Source organism: Chiloscyllium punctatum, chromosome 16, assembly GCF_047496795.1.
Source record: "Chiloscyllium punctatum isolate Juve2018m chromosome 16, sChiPun1.3, whole genome shotgun sequence".
Classification (NCBI taxonomy): Eukaryota; Metazoa; Chordata; class Chondrichthyes; order Orectolobiformes; family Hemiscylliidae; genus Chiloscyllium; species Chiloscyllium punctatum.
Window position 1 is genome coordinate 8,462,219 of NC_092754.1, and position 19,681 is coordinate 8,481,899.

At 43.7% G+C, this 19,681-nt stretch overlaps 1 long non-coding RNA gene across 1 annotated transcript in view; it reads left to right on the forward strand.

Annotated features, from left to right (window-relative positions):
- The window catches only part of LOC140486942 (uncharacterized), a 54,081-nt gene extending 34,638 nt beyond the window's left edge, over positions 1-19,443 (forward strand). Inside the window, exon 3 of the long non-coding RNA XR_011962677.1 lies at positions 16,251-19,443. This is a non-coding gene — a long non-coding RNA (uncharacterized lncRNA). The remainder of the gene's footprint in view (positions 1-16,250) is intronic.
- Positions 19,444-19,681: the final 238 nt, after the last annotated feature.

Consider the following 19,681-nt stretch of genomic DNA (forward strand, 5'->3'; position numbering starts at 1 on the left):
ATCATCGACCAGTGCCTGTATATTTCTTCAGTTGTGACCAGAGTTTCCAGATCCCCTTCCCTCGCATTGTCAATACAAGCACACATGTCACTGCTAATGATAACCTCATAGGGACCATTCCACTTCGGGGCGAAGCCTGGTTTAGCAGGTAGAGTCTTGACCATAACCTTACTACCCACTGATGGGACCTCCAGACAATCCTCTGCTCATCCCACCCCTCCTGTTTGTCCCTAACTGTCTTCCTCATCTCCTTCAGCTGGGCGCTCAGTTTGAGAACATAGCGATGTATACTATCGCGGAGAGGGCCAACATCGGAACTCGTCGAGATGATAGACTCAGGCAGTTGCGTTGCCCGACCTGTCATCAACTCATAAGGGGTCAAACCAGTCGACTGGCTTGTGGTGGACCAGAGTCACATGAGTATGGCAAGCAGGACCTCAATCCAGCGTTTGTCAGAGTCCTGCATGGCCTTAGCAATGGAGGTTTTAAGAGTTCTGTTCATTCGCTCCACCATGATAGAACTTTGTGGATGGTAGGTATGTGAAATTTCTGCTTAATGTCCAACAGCTGACATGTGGTTTTTCCAACTCATCCAGTAAAATGGGCCCCCTGGTCAGAGTCAATCTGGGACTGCAGCCCATCCCATCCCACTGGGAATCCTCTCCTCAGCTAAACTCCTTGTCACAGTGTTAGCTGACCAGTTCCGGGTAGGCCTCAACCCACCTGGTGAATTGGTCAATAATCATAAGGCAATATATCTTCCCCTGGGATTTTATGGGACATCCCATAAAATCTATCTGGACATGCTCCCAGGGCCCCTTTGGGCGTGACTGGTGGCCCATTCTAATTTTAATGGGCCTGACTGGGTTGTGCTGGGTACATGTCACACAGTGGTGACAGAATCGAGCTATATCTCTGCCCATGCCCTTCCACCACTATTCCTTCCCGATGCTGGTCATCATAGCGTCATGCCCCACATGGGAAATGCCACGGTGTAATTGCATAAGAGTACGTTGGATGCATATAGGGGCTAGGACCTTGTCATTCAATCTCCAGACACCTTTCTCGTCTGGCGTGGCCCCCTGCTCCTTCCACCTGGCGCATTCACCCTCAGAGGTGTCAGCGTGAATTTGGCCAATGCTTATGGTGGGGCCATCCTCAGCAATGGTGACAGACAGGATGGATGTCTTCTGTCTCTCGAACTGATTGAGCAGCTTTGTAAGCAGCCTGGTTCCCCTTAAAAATGTGCCACTCGGGATTCTGTTTATTTGGTTCCCTCTGATGGGCGTTGACCATTAACACTGCAGCCTCTGATGGGAGCTCACTGATCCAGTAAGGTCTTTGTTATCTGCCCATTCTTGACAGGGTGCCCCCTGTGGTGACAAATCCCCGTCTTCCCCAAACAGTCATGTAATTGTGGACAATCCCGAACGCATATCTACTATCAGTGTAAATGTTAACTCTCTTCCCTGTTGCCTCTATGAAGGCTTGGGTGAGGGCCACTAACTCCACCACCTAGGTTGACAGGCCTCCCTCTATTGTCCCCGCTTGGACATCTCATAGTTCCATATTCACTGCTGCCCATCCCGTTCATGACAAACTACATATTTCTGCGAGTCATTTCATCTAGTACATCCTTTATTCCAGTCTCCTCTACTTCATCGTCCACATTCCCACACACATGTGGCTCACCATCGCCTAACATCCCTTCTGTTGGGTTTTCCCAGGTATCTAGTACAACGGTAATGGATTTAGTTGCTGGCAAAAGGACAGCTTCCCATTTTGGTCTTCTCATGTAAGAAACCGTGGGTAATTTTCCCATATTAAACATTTCTAGAAGGGTGTGTTTGGCATGCAAAACTATATTCCCTGTCATCACAATAGGTTCGCTGATGCTCAATGCCCACGTGGCACAGTTTAAAGCAGCTATACATCTGGGCAAGCCATTCACTGCAGGAACCCTCAGCCATACAGTAGTACCCTGTAGGTCGCTGTTTATCGCCATGAAGCTGGGTTACTACTGCCAAGTAAAAGACTTTCTCTTTGTTGCAGTAAATGTGGACTTCTTTACTAGCATCTGGTAATCCCAGTCCTGATGCTGACATTAACTCTGTTTTCAGTTTTGTATAGGAGTCGTCTTGCTTCGGTCCCGAGTCACCAAGATCCGTTACAGGTTTCCCCCCTTTTACCAATCATTGTATAGGCTCGACAATTTTGGCAAATTCAGGGATAAACTTACTGCAATAATTAAACAAACCCAAGACCTTTCTCACACCACGGACTGTCACAGGCCATGACATCTGTTGTATAGCTATCTTCCTGTCTGCAGGCATTTCTTTCGTACTTTGGGAAATTAAATGTCCCAAGTAAAGAACTCTAGTTTTCCTAATTTGGGCTTTCTTCGGGCTGGCTTTTAGCCCTCTGTCCTGCAAGTGCTTCAGGACTAAGTATAGCACCTCCTAAAGTTTTGGTTTGGACTCAGAAGCCAGGAGGATGTCACCAACATATTGGAGTATCATCCTGCCATGGGGCAGGTCGATCTCCCTGAGTACCTCACTTATTACATGGCTGGATTATTATGGAATCCCTAGGAAGTCTGGTCCAGGTATACTGTTTATCTCCAACAGTAAATGCAAACTTATTTTGGGAGTCACGATGGAGGTGGATAGACCAGAATCCATCCAGTAAAGATTTTGTGGGTCAGGGAGAGCCCATTTAAGATTGTGGATGGACTGGCTACTATAGGGTGTAAGTTAGAAGTGACCCTGTTTAGGGCCGTATAATCAATTGTGAACAGTAACTTCTGTCAATGTGACAATGATCGGCAATGTGGGGGAGTTAGCAGTGCTTGTAGTGTCTTGGTGAATTCCCCTCTCCACTAATCCTTTCACAACTTCCATAAGTGCCCCTCTGGCTTCAGGTTTATGGGGTATTGGTGTTACGGCTTGTGTCCTGGACCCTCCACGACTACAGGGTTGATTTTAATCAAGCCTGTATCTAATTTAGTATCTAATATCTCTGCCCATGCCCCTGGGATGGAGGCGCAAATGGCCCCAAAGCCATTATCTTCGAGCTGCCAATCACACCCCACACAGGAGGCGACTTGGACAGTGCTCATGTGGCTCACATAAGTCCCCATTCTTTCCTTTTTCCCATCAGGACAGCGCCAGAATAATTCACCTTCCCACAGTCTACAAGGACTTTGTACTCCTTCATTAAATCATTTCCCATAACAGTTCCTTCATTATTTTTACATACATAAAATCACATCAGGATATAGAGGTTTCTACGAGAGTGGTCTCACTCAAGGACACAGGGGTTTGTTGTCCATTAATTCCCTTCACATTAATCATTTTGTTAGTTGTGCGCAGGGGTAGGTCACTAATAGATATATGGAGGCTCCTGTGTCCACTAGCATCTCACACTGTCTGCCCCCTACCAGTGCAGACATGTAAATCCTTCCCTCGTTATTACCCATGCCCATGGGGGCTGCCGAAAATCAGTCCGGTGTATTCTGAGTGTTTCTTGGTTTGCTGTGTTTTTCCCAACATGTGTCTTCAGAGTGGTCCCTTTGGCCACAGTACACAAGTGGGCTTCCGGTTGTTCTGTTTCCTCCCTCTGCAATCCTGGACGAAGTGCCCCGCTTTGTCACAATTGTGACACGTGGGTCTGGATTTTGTTTTTGTGACGGTGCCTAGGTTTTCCTGCTTTACGCGCTTGGGGTGAGGGTTTCCTCCTGAATGCCTGTTGCCCATTCTACCAGGGCGTCACAGCCTTGGAGAATGACACCACCCTGTGTTTAGGACGGACTGGTGCACAGCAGACAACCCATCCTTGAAAGCCTGAATGAATGGCCGGTCAGAGTGTTCTCTCTGGGGAATCCCTGAGCATTCTTGATAGACCCTAAAGAGTCGTTCCCCACATTCAGAGGCGCCCTCCCCCTTCTGTTGTTTGGTGTTTGTTATTTTTGCCCAATTGGTGGGCGGTTTCCCCAAAACGCGCTGGATTTTGGCCTTAAATCTGCCAAAGGACTCCTGCTGATCCTTTACATCTGCTTTAATAGGGGTACCCTGGGTCCATCCGTCTCTCCTATAATCTTGACTTGGTTGCTGTGTGGCACCGGCTAAGTCAGACCTGTCAGATACGAGATGCCACTTGTCCTGGGGGCATGCAGCCTGGATCAGTTGGTGGATATCCCTTAAATGTAAGTGGTGGCCCACCCTAATTCAGCCCAAACCTTTGTGTTATGACTACAGGGCTGTAAGCGACCCAGGGAAGCTACGAGGCATGTATTTTACATTACTGTAAGCTCCTTTCCCACTGCGAGTTACCAGGTCGAGTCAATTTCCTCGGAATGTCATCCGACGGTTCAGAGGATGTGAACGGGCCCTCCCGGGCAATATTAGGTTGCAATTATCCCCACTGACTATCCTCCAGGAACTGATTTCTCTTTTCCAGTTCCTTTTCCAGACCGACCTTTCCTTCCAGATTCATCCCTCCCACTGACCAACCAGTGCCTGCTACCTGTGCCTACCTACCACTACCTCACCATTCCACTACTTTCCCCACCCCAGAAGCCCTCTCTCTTTTTCTGTAGCTTCCCCTACCCCCACATCCAGTCCCGAAGAAGGGTTAATATCTGAAACATTGACTTCTCCACCTCCTGGTGCTGCCTGGCTTGCTGTGTTCTTCCAGCCTCCTGTTTGTCTACTTTGGATTCCGGCATCTGCAGTTTTTTTTTGTCTCTAAGCTATTAATTTTACTTTTTTTTAAAAAAATGCAATTCAAGTTCTAACCAGCAGCTATGTTGGGATTCAAACCCATGACCTCAGAACATTAGTCTGGGATTCTCTAATACCCAACTAGTGACATTCCTACTCTGCTACTGGCTCATCACCCTCTGCCCCCTCAACCCCCACCATCACTGTCACTTCATCTGTAATGAAATGTAACGGGCTGTGAATGATGGTGGATTTGAAATAGAGAATGGAGAAACTCTGGACTCATGTCAGAATAAGGGCCGAGGAATGGGGTTACATCAGGATTCAATAACCAGGGCCTCGGGCTCTTGAAGGGGTGGGAGTGGGGCCTCTGTGCTTGGGTGGATACCAAGGCCCAGGGAGTGAGGACCTTGACCAGGGACAACACGGGCCCTGGCCCTGCCTATGTTAAGAATGGGAAGTTCAGAATGACTTCAGGAGTCATTCTGACATGCTCCAAACAGATATGAAAGTGTTTGTTAGAAACATTTTCTAGTGCTTATATTTATATTGAGCCAGACTATTCAAAAATGTATTATTGAGTAACTCAGAAGTAAGAATTCTACCACTGTACTAAGAGTGAACAATGTTTGAAATATGCTGGCTGTATGTTATAACTGTCTGAGAGCATGAAGTCTTGCATTTGAGCACAAAAATTGTGATCATAATCTTGTGCAAAACTGAGAGAGCGTGCTACCTTCCAAGGTGAGATCTTTTGGTTAAGACAGGGCTTCCCAAAGTGGAGCTCAGGGAACCCAAGTCAAGGATGCAAGCTAAAGCATTGGTGTTGAGATTGAGGGAGCAATGGCCACTGTGTTACAATAGTTTTAAAAGCAGCACCTTCATTATAACAGGCTCCTGCTCTCACAGCAGGGTATACCATCCCCCTGCTCCCCCCCCCCCCCCTCCCCCCCAGCCTTTCCCCACCTCACAGTTGTTACTGAAGGGTCGTGCCAAATTTTAAGCCTTGAAGTGAGGTCACAGTGGGAAAAAGTTTGGGAAGGACTCGGTTAAGATTGCAAACCAAGGTCTCTGAGGCGTACATAAAAGACCACATGGCAACAATTTCAAAGAAGAGAAGGGAGTTTGCTTCAATATCTTTGCCAATATTTACCCTTCAATCAACATCATTGAAACAGTTTATCTGGATGCTATTTTATTACTGTTTGTCCAAGTTTGCAATGAACAAACTGGTTGCTGCCTTCCCTATAATACAACATTACCCTTCAAAATTGCTCAACTGCTTATAACCTAAGGATATGAAAGGTGCTATGTAAAAACAATACAGTGCTGCATAGAGTGATTGAAATTCCCTCCCTCCCAATTCTCAAACTTTTTGAGTTAAAGTTCAACTCAGAATCTAGCGTTCCATTTGAATTCCATACTTCCTTGTTGAAAATAACATCATAAAGACAAAAGGCAGTTTAATGCTCAACTTTGATGGTCTTTCATGGGATGTGGCCTTTGCTGGCTGACTAACCAGGACAGGTCTGGAATGACTGAGTCTGCAGGAACCAAAGGCATGGATGAAGTGCTCAGCTGCAAACGTGCAGAAACAGCAGAGGAGGAGAGAGGATGACTGAGAGGCTGGAGGTTCAACTCGAGATCAAATAGAGTGCCAAAGTTCCAAGTGTTTACTGCCCATGCCTAATTAACCTTGAACTGAGGATAGCTCAGAGTCAACCTCGCTGGTCTGGAGACACACGTAGGCCAGACTGGGTAAAGCCTACATATTTCCTTCCTTAGAGGACATTAGTGAACCAGATGGGTTTTTACAACAATCATGGTAACCATCACTAAGACTACCTTTTAATTAGAGATTTAACAATTGAATTTAATTTTCATTTCCCCAGCGAATTAGCCTGGGTCTATGGCCATCTACTCCAATGACATGACCCATTTAACTAACCAGCATAGTCCTGATGGACAATATTAGAGGAGTACATTACTTTTCTTATTAAGAGAGCGTGCATTGTAATGTAAAGATTATCCTGGAAATCTTAGTCAATCTATCTAATCATATACGCAAGCAATGACTGACAATAGTGACTGGTGTGAAAATCAAAGTAGGGAGAGATCTGTCAGTGTCCTAGGAACAGTTTGGATCCCTTATCTAAGGAGTGATAGACTGGCACTGGAGGCAGTCCAGAGAAGATACTGGGTATAAAGGGATTGTCACACATAGGGAGATTGATGAGGTTGAGTCTGAACTCATTGGAATTCAGAAGAATGAGAGATGACCTTATTGAAACATATAAGATTTTTAGGAAGCTTGACAGGGTAGACCCTTCGAGGTTATTTCCCCCTGTGCAGGAGTCTAGGATCAGAGGGCATAATCTCAGAAAAAGCGGTCACCCGATTAAGACGGAAATAATGAGGAATTTCTTTTCTCAAAGCATTGTCAATCTCTAGAATTCTTTATCGCAGGGGGCTGTGAGAGACAAATTTATCATGATATCAAGGGTTATGGGGAAAAGGTGGGAGTCTTAGAGCAGGGAAACAGACCCTTCAGTCCAACCAGTCCATGCCGACCATAATCCCAAACTAAACTAGTCCCACCTGCCTGCACTTGGCCCATATCCCACCAAACATTTCTTATTCGTACCTATCCAGATGTCTTTTCAACATTGTAACTGTACCTGCATTCATCACTACCTCTTGAAGTTCATTCCACACATGAACCACACTCTGTGTAAAAATAAATTGCCCCTCGTCTTTTTGAAACCTTTCTCCTCTCACCTTAGAAATATGCTCCTTAGACTTGAAATACCCCATCTTAGAGAAAAGACACCTGCCATTCACCTTATTTATACCCTTCTTGATTTTATAAACCTCTATAAGGTTACCCCTAAACCTCCTATGCTCCAATGAAAAAAAAGTTGAAGTTTATCAGATCAGCTATGATCTCACTGGATAGCAGCCCAGACTCAATGGGCTGAATGACCTACGCCTGTTCCTGTGTGTTATGGTCTTACCAATTCCCTGGCAGAGTGCTTTTCAATTCTATTATTCTAATTCTCTTTGACCACTGTTATTCAGCATGTAGTAGCAAACACTTTTACTATTAACCTCCTGACAGCAGCTTCTTCTGTGTCTGTTGTTTACACAATTTCTTTTGACCCTCTGTTATTTATGATGCTCTTATATGATTTGGAATAGGGATCCTCAGGGAGTTTTAACCAATTTGCAGATGACACTGAGCTATGCAGGCAGCTGGACAGCATGGTGTTAATTGATAAGAGATTAATAAGACTTTAGACATTAAAAGTATCAAAGGATATGGGAAGAAAGCAGAAATATGGCCTTGAGATGGATGATCAGCCATGATCATATTGAACGGTAGAATTGACTCAAAGGGCTGAGTGGCCTACTTCTCTCCTAGTCTCTATGTTTCTATGATTGACAATATTCCGAGGGATCTAAGTGCATTATGTACATTGGTCAAGGTATATATATGTACTCTCTTATATGTATTAGTGACCTTAATGTGGACTATATGTCAAACTGAACAACGATAACCACTAAAATTGTTATACCTTCTATTCCAAACTCTCCTTACTTAGTTATTACTCTAAGTAACAGTTATTTTGATAGACCTGATGTTCTTGTTGGGGAACTGGAAGAAAACCACTTTCATTCAGATTACTCTATAACCCTCAATGGTTATTGTATACAGTCACCCCCTTGGTGTTTGAATCTAATAACAATGCAGATCACCATGGTGAGGAACTGAGTCTATTGATTTGCAATCACACCATGCTATGTTGAATAATATGCCATCAACTAAGATCACGGTGCTGGGGTTGAATTGATAGATTGGCTATTTTGGCACATTGGGCTATTCATTTCTTTCCTTCCACTTAATTTCCAAATATTCCTCAGGATTTGGAGGTCTGCTCACATTTCCTTAGATTGCAAAAAGTCATAACTATGTAGAGTGTAGTAAATTCAGTTTAGTTTCTTCAAGTCCAGAAACCTCATTAAGTATACACCACGGTCCTTGCAGTAGCATATTAACATGCAAAGACTGGGGAAATGGGACAAGATGAGTTATTCTTGCAGAGAGCTAGAATGCATGTGATGGGCCAAGTGATCTCCTTTTGTGGTGTAGCAATTCTCTGATTCCATGGGAAATTTCATTCTGATTGGTATTGATTGAGGGACCATTGTTGGGCAGAAGACTAAGAGAACTCCCTATCATTTCAAATTATGTCACTGAATGCTCGGAGACTGAAGTGGAGTGGGCACGCCCAGTGTACTGGGGGCTTGAGTGGATTGGGCATGGTCAGTGGGGTGGAGGGTCCAAACAGACTGGGCATGGTCTGTAGGGTGGAGGTTCAAGCAGAGTGGACATGGTCAGTGGGCTGGACGGTCCGAGCGGAGTGGACACAGCCAGTCGGGTGGAGGTTCGAGCAGAGTGGGTATGGTCAGTGGGCTGGACAGTCCGAGCAGAGTGGGTATGGTCAGTGGGCTGGACAGTCCGAGCGGAGTGGGCACAGCCAGTCGGGTGGAGGTTCCAGCAGAGTGGTCATGGTCAGTGTGCTGGAGGTTCGAGTGGTGTGAGCATGGCCATTGGGGTGGAGGTTCGAGCAGAGTGGGCATGGTCAGTGGGTTGGAGGGTCCAAACAGAGTGGACATGGTCAATGGGGTGGAGGTTCAAGCGGTGTGGGCATGGTCAATGGGGTGGAGGTTCAAGCGGTGTGGGCATGGTCAATGGGGTGGAGGTTCAAGCGGTGTGGGCATGGTCAATGGGGTGGAGATTCAAGCGGTGTGGGCATGGTCAATGGGGTGGAGGTTCAAGCCGTGTGGGCATGGTCAATGTGGTGGAGGTTCGAGCAGAGTGGAGACGGTGGTTGGATCTGTTGTGTTTTCAATATATCATAGGGATGACACTAGTTTCTAAGTGTGCATCAGGTTTACACACAGATAATTTAGCATGGCCAATCCACCTAACCTGCACATCTTGGACTGTGGGAGGAAACCAGAACACCCAGAGGAAATCCACACAGACACAGGGAGAATGTGCAAACCTAACACAGACTGTCACCCAAGACTGAGATTGAACCCCAGGTCACTAGAGTTGTGAGGCAGCAGTGCTAACCAATGAGTCACCATGCCACTCAGTACTCCAAAATAGTGCAACCCCACGTCTATGATAGGGTGGAGAACAATAGCGATTAAAGACAAGAATTGGCAACACAGGACTAAAGGGAGTGGTGACAGGATAGGTAAAAAAGACAAAGGATACATGCAGCTGGAGGAGAAGAGACAGAGCTATCCGATAGATTAACAAATATCAGTTATTTACATTGGAAACCGGGGCAGATTGATGAAAACAGTTTGATGAAAGGTCATCAATATGAAATACCTGAAACGTTTTTCTCCACAAAGTTTGATCTTCTGAGCATTTCCTACACTTATTGTTTTGATTGCTGAATAATCTATGAAATCCTTTAGAGAAGCTTCAGTTTACTACTTTTCTCCTCATTGTGTTAACGATAAAGTTGCCATTGTCCCATTCTCTCAATCTAATGAGAGAGATAACCTGAGAGTCATACACATTTATAGCAGACCCTTCAGTCCAACCTATCACATGCTGACCAGATATCCTACATTAATCTAGTCCCATTTGCCAGCTTTTGGCCCATTTCCCTCTATCCCTCTCTTCATGTACTCATCCATTTGCCTTTTAAATGTTATTATTGTACCAGCTTCCACCACTTCCACTGGCAGCTTATTCCATACATGCACTGCGGTCTGCGTGAAAAAGTTAACCCTTAGGTCCCTTTCAAATCTTTCCCCTCTCACCTTAAACCTATGCCATCTGGTTTTGGGCTCCCCTACCCAAAAGACTTTGGCAATTCACTCTTTCCATGTCCCTCATGATTTTATAAACTTCTAGAGATTCTTCAACTTCAAATGAAAATAGCTCCAGCCTTTTCAGCCTCTCCCTACAACTCAAACTGTTAGTGTCCCTGAACAGCTGTCCAGCCAATTGAGCCCCATCCTTTCAGACCACAGGTAGAAAAAACAAGAGATGACAGATTAAGGTCACTGTGCCTCAGATGAGGGGAAATTGAGAAGGACAATCCCTTAAGGTAACCTCAGCCAGTGTGAGAACTGAGGAAGAACGCCTCATTTTCCGTCTCGGAACACTTCAACCCCAGGGCATCAATGTGAACTTCACCAGTTTCCTCATTTCCCCTCCCCCCACCTTACCCCAGTTCCAACCTGCCAGCTCAGCACCACCCTCATGACCTGTCCTACCTGCCAACGCCAATCTTCCTTCCCACCCTCCTCTCTGATCTATCACCTTCATTCCCCCCCCCCCCCCCCACCCATTGTACTCTTTGCTACCTACTCCCCAGCCCCATCCCCTCCCATTTATGTCTCCACCCTGGAGGCTCCCTGCCTTCAATTCCCAATGAAGGGCTTTTGCTTGAAGTGTCGATTTTCCTGCTCCTCGGATGCTGCCTGACCTGCTGTGCTTTTCCAGCACCACTCTAATCTAGGTCTGATTTCCAGCATCTGCAGTCCTCACTTTTGTCAAGCTGTGGCCACAAGCCTGCATCACAAACCAGCCATCCAAGCTAACAAACCCCACCCTCCAAGCATGCTCCTTCCACTGGAAGATATGCTTGTAGACCTCAGAAACTTTAGAAATTGTCAAATTGCTGCAGCGTGAGGTTTCCCCTGGTGGGGTCGCTGTTACACTTCGTGTGTGACATGTCAAGTACTTAGCAAACTCCTTTGTTGAACAGAAACCCCATATACACATTAACAGGGAGTGATCTGTCAGATCCTTCGAATCTCTGGGATTATTAGTAGTTATGTTTTTTGATAAGGCTCACTTATCAAAAATGCTACCCTTCAATTTCCGCATTTAACGTAAAGAAACTACTAACAACGTTTGGCTGGTATAAACCACATCTGTGACAATTCCCAGTCTGTTTAAGAACGCTGGACCCCCTGGTGAGGGATTGATAACTGGACTTTTTTTTTAAAAAGATTTTTAATGCTCCATCCCGTCTGTTATATTCATAAAAGAAACAAAGCAAGAGTTTGCGAAAGTTACCTTGCTTACTTCATTTCTGGAGTCTACAGACATTTTTTTTGATAGGGGATTGCAAAAGCCTTAAAATCTATTAATCTGTTTTTCTTTGTTTAATAAAAGACTGGAGATGGAGGAAATTGATGCCAGTTTGCAAATGCAACATCCAGTTTAACGTCTTAGTTTAATCACCAGTGCACATATAAAGATGCAGATTGTTCTCAGACGCCTATATCTCGTCTTTAGGGGATTTTGTAACTGACTCAGAGGTGGGGAATGACTGCTCCTCAGGCTGAAGGTTTTCTCTAACCCTTCTGCAAAACGACCATTGAAACCACAGAGGGAAATGCGTCATGGTGTTAATTGTTATCAGATGGTAAACGGAGAATACACTCGTCAGAGGGGGAAAAAAATATAGGACTTCGCTTTAAGGTTTCACAGAAGCCGCTTGTTATTTTGTTTGCGGCTGGATCGATCTGTGACCTCCTCGGTGACAGCCAGATACTGGAAGCCTGGCGTAAAAGTCATGTTTCTCTGGCAACACAGCTCGGTAAACCCCGCTGACAATGACACGAAAAAACGCCCTGTGCTCACATCCAAATGAAACGAAAGAAATTCGTATCTGTACCCAATTTACTCCTGCTGCCTCCCCTCCTTTCTCCCTGATGGAACTGGGTAGATAGATGTTTAAAAAAAAACATTTTGTGCACAGGACAGACCCCTCCGATTCTCCCAAATGCTAGAAAGGTCTGACACAACCTCACATGACTCCTCAGCCTTCCACACTTCAAATCGCCCTAGCTGTCGACACAACACTACCTCAACTGGGGGTCTGTTGACTGGTCTGCAACACAGAACGATGCCAACAGCCCGGATTTAATTCTTGCACCAGCTGAGGTTGCCACGAAAGTGCAAAAACAGAAGGTCTGGCAGCATCTATTGGAGGGAAAGCAGAGTTAGCGTTTGAAGTCCAATGACCCTTCTTTAGAAGCACCAGTCTTCTCAAACTCACCCTTCATCTGAAAACCTATTGGCAGTGTCCCTCTCTCTAACCAGGGAGTAGAACTATAGAACCTTTACCTTGTCTGCCCCTGCTCCACACGCCTTCTTCCCCTGCCCCAACTCCTTATATACATCCAACTAAAGCTCAATGCTCTGCACTTCTGTTCATTATATATATATATATTATATATATACACCCCCATTGAGCACATTGCTCACATTGGACCTATCTATACCCCATGACAGGTCAGGAATATCTCAACAACATCATTCAGGGCTCTGTTTTTTCCCCTCCAATGAATCAGGAAAATATATTTGTTGGAGGTGTCAAACAGAATTCGTGAATTTGTTATGTGAAGGTAGTGAACTTTTCAAAAGTAATATGATTCCCAGTTGAAAACTTATTTTTAAGTATTAAAATGAAAATGTGTGGCTAGCCCTTATTTACAAAGACTAGTTGCATTAATTATTATAGTTTAGTAAGCATACTTTAGTGAGATTCATTAGACTGCGGTTCAGTCTTCGTAAAAATACATTGCATTCCGGAATTCAATGCTGGGACAAACTCATTAAGATGAGTCCCAGATTTTTGAAGAAATTGGTTTACCCAATGTGTTAGTCTTGGTTCAGTAATAACGCATTTGCCTGTAATCCGTGAGTTTGAATGTTCAAATATCTCTCCAACACACCAGTACATGACCGAAGGAGTGCTGCAATGTCAGCGGTGCTCTTTTTGTGTTGAGACAATAAGTTTGGGCCTTATTTGTCCCTCACAGATGGATATAATAGATCCTGTGGTATTGTTCATGTTAGATCAGGGAAGCTCTCCATAGTACCTGGCTCAATATTTATCCCTCATGCAGCATCATTGAAACAGATTATTTGCTTTGGTTGCTGCTTTTGAGATCTTCCTGTTCAAATTATTTGTGTCATTTTCCACATGGCAACACTATATCCAGGTTAAGTACATCATTGACTTTAAAGCACTTTGGGACATCTTGAGGTTGTGAAAGATGCTATAGAAATGCACATTCTTTTAGTTTTTTGCCAGAACTCATTACCATTCTTTTAGCAAATGTTTGCAATTTGGTGTCTCTTTAAACAACAGTGTTATCAATAACACAGGGCATTCTTTTGGAAATGAGACTGTATGGCGAAAAGTAAAATTATAGTCAGAAAATCCCAGAGGAAGTAACCAAAGAGATTGATGAGGGAAGAGGCACAGAAGTTGTTTACTTGGATTTTAGTGAAACCTTGAAGGTTCCATATGATAGACTAAATAGTAAAGATAAGTCACATGGGATTCAGAGTGAGCTTGCCAATTGGATAGAGACAGAGAGTGGTGGTGGAGGGTTGTTTTTCATACTGGAGGCCTGTGACTAGCAGTGTTCCACATGGATCAGTACTGGGTTCACTTTTGTTTGTTATTTATGTAAATATGACAGTATAGGATGCATGGCTAGTAACTTTGCAGATGACAGCAAAATTGGTGGTATAGTGGATAATAATGAAAAAGGTAACAAAGAGATCTTGATCAATTGGGTTGATGAGCTGAGGAGTGGCAGCTGGAGTTTAATTTGGATAAATGCGAGGTCTTGCATTTTGGTAAACTAAACAAGGGCAAGACTTATACAATCAATGGTAGGGCTCTGGGTAGTGTTGTAGAACAGAGACCTAGGGCTCAGGTGCATAATGCTTTGAAATTCACATTACTGGTAGACAGGGTGGTTAAAAAGGCATTTAGCACACTTGCCTTCATTGCTCAGACATTTGGGTACAGGAGTTGGGAAGTCATATTGAGGCTATACAGAACATTGGTGAGATCTCTTCTGGAGTGTGTCTGCAGTTCTGGTCGTACTGTTTTAGGAAGAATACTATTAAGCTGGAGAGGGTTAGCAGGAATTTGCCAGGATTGAAGGGTTTGAATTATGGGGATAAGCTAGATATGCTGAGATTTTTTTCACTTGAGTGGAGGTGGTTAAGGGGTGACCTTATAGATGTTTATAAAATCGTGAGGGAGGTAGATGAGGTGAGCAGCAAAGGTCTTTTCCCTAAGGTGGGGGAGGGGTGGTTCGAAGCTAGGGGCATATTTTTAAGGTGAGAGGAGAAAGATTTAAAAAGCACCTGAGGGGCAACCTTTTTACACAGAGAGTGATTATTGTGTGGAATGAACTGCCACAGGAAGTGATGGATGCAAATACAGTTGCTACATTTAAAAGACATTTGGATAAGTACATGCATAAGAAAGGTTTGGAGGAATAGCAGCCAAACATAGACAGGTGGGACTAGTTTTGTTTGGGAAAATAGTTGGCGTAGACTGAAGGGCCTGTTTCCATGCCATGTGACTCTATGACCCATTGAGGCTGGGTTCTCTATGATGCCCATGTAAGCTTCTAGATATATTTTGAACATCTCAAGTACTTGTGTCCTGAGCATTGTACCTGCCTATTATTCCAAATATTTATTCTCCTCAGTAAATGTATTCTTTCTGACAGGAGCTTTGAAGGTACTTTTTACTCTCAAATCTTCCTCAGTTCTGTTTGTACTTTTGCAATTTATTTGAAAGTAATTTTCTGGGTGTAAAATTTTATGCATACCAATATATGTTATAAAGATGACTTATGCATATGGCTGAGGTTCCTGCCTGGATTTTCTGGACAGTAAAGTTTGAGTTTCTAATATATCTTCTTTTGTACTTGCAGCGATGAAACTTGAAAGCAATCTCTCAGTTTCAATCCTACTGTTGTATCATATGTGTTATATCACCTCTAAAGGTTCCTTCCTGCTTTCTACCTCTTCATTTATACATTTCCCTTCAATTATATCACCTTGGGTGCCTAGGGTTAGCTTCCTTGTGTATGTTGACAATACTCAGGACTATCCCCCTGCCTTATTCGTTAAGTCCCAGGCTGGCACTGCCCTGTCTGATTGCTTATCTCACATTAAGATCTGAAAGAAACAGAGAACTTACAATTATATAGCCCTTTGCCAGATCGTTTCATGCCTCATCACTTCATTACTTTCCAAGCTGCTTCACAGCCAATAAAGAAATCCAGATTGTTATGAAAATGTGTTATCTGAAACATTAATTTAGAATATAATTGACTGGACATACCTTGAACTCTTTGCAAAAAAAAAACCTTGCAAATCAAAGGAGACTGGCAGCAGCAGGGAGCTCAAACAGGAAAGAGCACCAGCTGCTGGAATGGAGATTCTGGGTGAAATCCTGTCAGGACCTGAACCATGTGGGCTATGTTGTGAAATGTGATGAAATTACAAGGGAAGATCTGCGAGACCTATCTTAACTTCAGAAGCTACTCACTGTATCTTTTAAGTAAATTGTAGGGATCGAGGCGAGATTCTCCCTAGGCAGTAGCATGTTGTCTATGCTTGTTAACTACCTTATTAACTTCGGATCTCATCTCATTAATTTGCAGCTTGCTATCATACCATCTGTCACAAGAAAACTAGATGCTAGAAATCTTCAACGTGGAGGTCAGAATGGAGATCAGGGTACCTGGCAACTTCGGCTCACTCCAAAGGATCTCCATGTTGGACATCAATATCTCAAGGCACGCTCCAAGGGAACCAACCACACACACACACCATGTCCACAGACACTTGCATCTGAGATGTGCCAACATTTGTGAACCATCAGGCATGTCTCTGATCCACTTATAGGACTTCTGACCTCAGGCTGCCCTGGTAACTCTCATTGTAGCACTGCAGCAAGGACATTTTGTGCTCAGGGACACACTCCCAGCTCAGGGACTGGACCAAGCTGCATCTCCAAGTTCTTTGATTGCTTTCGTAGAGCTCACACACTCTGAGCCTATCTGGTTACTCACAGCATCCCTGCTATGTCTCTGCGACACCTTGCCTCTCAGCCAGGTTCACTGTACACCTGTGTTGTCTTGCTGCTTAGCACAGACACAACAAGGAAGCTTGTTTTAGCCGTTAACAGTGTTCAGTCAAGTCAAGGGAGATAATCTTGGCTCAGGGGTGCAGGCACAGTAATCAAGGGCAGCCTCCAAGACCAGGCCAGAGGTTTAGACATGGTCAGTCAGCCCCTTGGGATGGTCAGAGTCAGGATGTTCTCCACAGAAAGGTGTGAGAAGGCGAACGTTGGGCTCCCACCACTTGTTTTGACTCTTTTTACCCTTTTGTTTACCCCCTTGAATAAGAGAGAGGCAGGTAATAAGCAAAATGGCTTAAAAACAAAAAATGCTGGAGAAATTCAGCAAGTCTGACAGCATCTGTAGAGAGAATAACAGAATTAATGTTTCAAGCCCGATATGGCTTCTTCAGACTTTTCTAGAAACATGTAATTCAATATTCAGGATTCATAGAGTGTCTACAGTGTGGAAGCAGGCCATTCAACCCATTGCGTCTGCGCCAACCTTCCAAGAGACCAACCAGACCCAACCCCTTAACCTGCATTTCCCAATTTCCCACAGCTAATCCACCTAGCCTGCACATCTGTGGACACTACAGTCAATTTAGAATGGCCAATTCACCTAACCGGCACATCTTTGGACTGTGTGTGTTTGGGGGTGGTGGGGTGGGGAACCTGCACAATCTCAGAGAGAATGTGCAAACTCCCCACGAGCGGTCATCTGAGGGCAGATTTGAACTTGGGTCCCTGGCGCTGTGAGGCAGCAGTACTAACCACTTAGCCACTATGCCACCATGGAAGAGAATTGTTTAATCTTTTCAGTTCCAGGACCTCTCCCTAATCTATTTTAATGGGCCTCTAATCTCATGGCTATATCTCAATTCAAATGGACTAAATCCAATAGATTCATTTGGGGAATCTCTGGTGACAAATATTAAGGAATATAATCCTTTGTCCCAGTCCTGTTCCTAATTGCAACAGTGGTCCTTAATCATGATTTTGTGATTTCTGATGGTATCTCAAAAACTCCATGTGTTTGTAGATGATACACAGTTGAATTCAATTCTTTTATCTCCAAGCTGATGTATAGACATAAAGTTCGAACTCTGGTCAGATAGTATTTCAACTGGTAGTCCATAATGAGTAAAACAGCTGTTAACCTTTCCACTCTGATCTTAGGTGTAAAGATCCTCAAAGAAATAGTGTCTGGAAATTGGGTTGTCGTATACCTATCCCTAACGGGAAAGGACATACTGATTAAAAAAAACTCCAAAATAACAGTGGATGCTGGAAATTCAAAGCAAAAACAGAATTTGTTGTAAAACCTCAGTAGGTTTGGCAGCATTTATGAAGAGAAATCAGAGTGACCCTTCTCAGTGCCCCTGTTCAGTCATTGGACCCAAGGACATACTAATGTCCCAGTTTTGTTTTTTGGTAATCATCCTACAGCCTATCACTAACTGACTAAACGGTTCTTCAAAAAACTGGTATGGGTATCAAAGGTGCCTGTCTAATTACTTGTTGACGGTTTCCTACTACTTGACATATATGACATGTTTTACAGAACTGCACTACCTTCTTATGAAGTCGTGGCCATGTAAGATACCTGTCTAACAAAGCTTGAAATGGCCATTCCCCTACATGTCCTGCCCTAGTAATTTCATGTTCTAATGAAATATTTCCTCACGATATTTGGGTGGTAACATTATTTGATGAACAAGCATATATTCTTTGTACACAGGCTTGTGAGGGTGTCTCTACTTGCTTGTCATAAATCAATTTTTAATATAATAACATGCTGGAACGCCTTCAGTCTCAGCTTCACTGAGAGCTGTCTGTACCAATTTAATTAACTTTTCCTGAGATTCAATTAATGAAGACATACCCCTTCTATTGAAATATCCTCATTCTTGACTACAGTTTTGGTTATTCTAACATCTGTTTACTATATTTCCTTGGTTTCTGGTGATAGGATTTGTTTAGCCATTGCCCTGGTTATGACACGTGGTGGATAAATACCCCAACCCTATTCTTTCAATTGTTACTTTTTCCACCTCTTTAACTTCACTCAGACTTTCCATGATTACAGGCAAAGCGATAACTTTCACTCCAGTAAAATCAAACCCCAAGAGTAAATCCATGCTGTCCACAGGTAATACCTTAATTGGTCCAATTATAACTGTTTCAGATAAAAATCACATTTCAATTGGACTTTACACAATGGAACTGGGATGTATTATTCAGCTATTTTACCAACTCTTTGGCTTTCCAATGAACTTTCTGGAGGGAAAATTAAATGCTTCTCCCACAAACAGTTTGCATCACTGCTGTATTCTTTAGTATAGTTATGGGCGTTGCTGTCTCATTTGAAGAAAGCCATGTTATCTTTCCTTAAGACAATTACTTTTTATATCTCTCATCCGACTTCTTGTGCTCTCACTGCAGTATTCGCCTCCTGTTGCTTACTTATAGTTATAACTAAAATTTGATCCATGGAATTTTCCTTTTGTGAACAATTCTTATGAACTCCAATAAGTCCCATGCAACTGCCATCATTCTGAATGAATGTGTCCCACCTTATTACAATAGGAACACGTTGGTATTTACCTCAATCATCAGTACTTTCCTTTCTGATCTGAGGATGAGATCTTGGGACACTCCTAGCTCTCCATTTTCTTTTACCCTGGTTACGTGCCTTCTGTTCACCCACCCATTTCCTATCACTTCTGAATTTATGCGGGTGACAGAAATAGGTTACTTTTATGGACCAGCTCATTAAGTGTCAGCCATTCCTGCTGCCTGACTACTGGTTGTAATATTTCGGTTCTCAACATGGGTTCTTATCATGCAAGGTAGTAAGTTTTAAAATTCCTGTAAGAGATTAATCTCCATAATGACTTCATAAGCAGATCCAACACCTAATGCTGTCATAATTATTTTACTTAACTCTGTCAAATTCATTGTAGGTTTGTC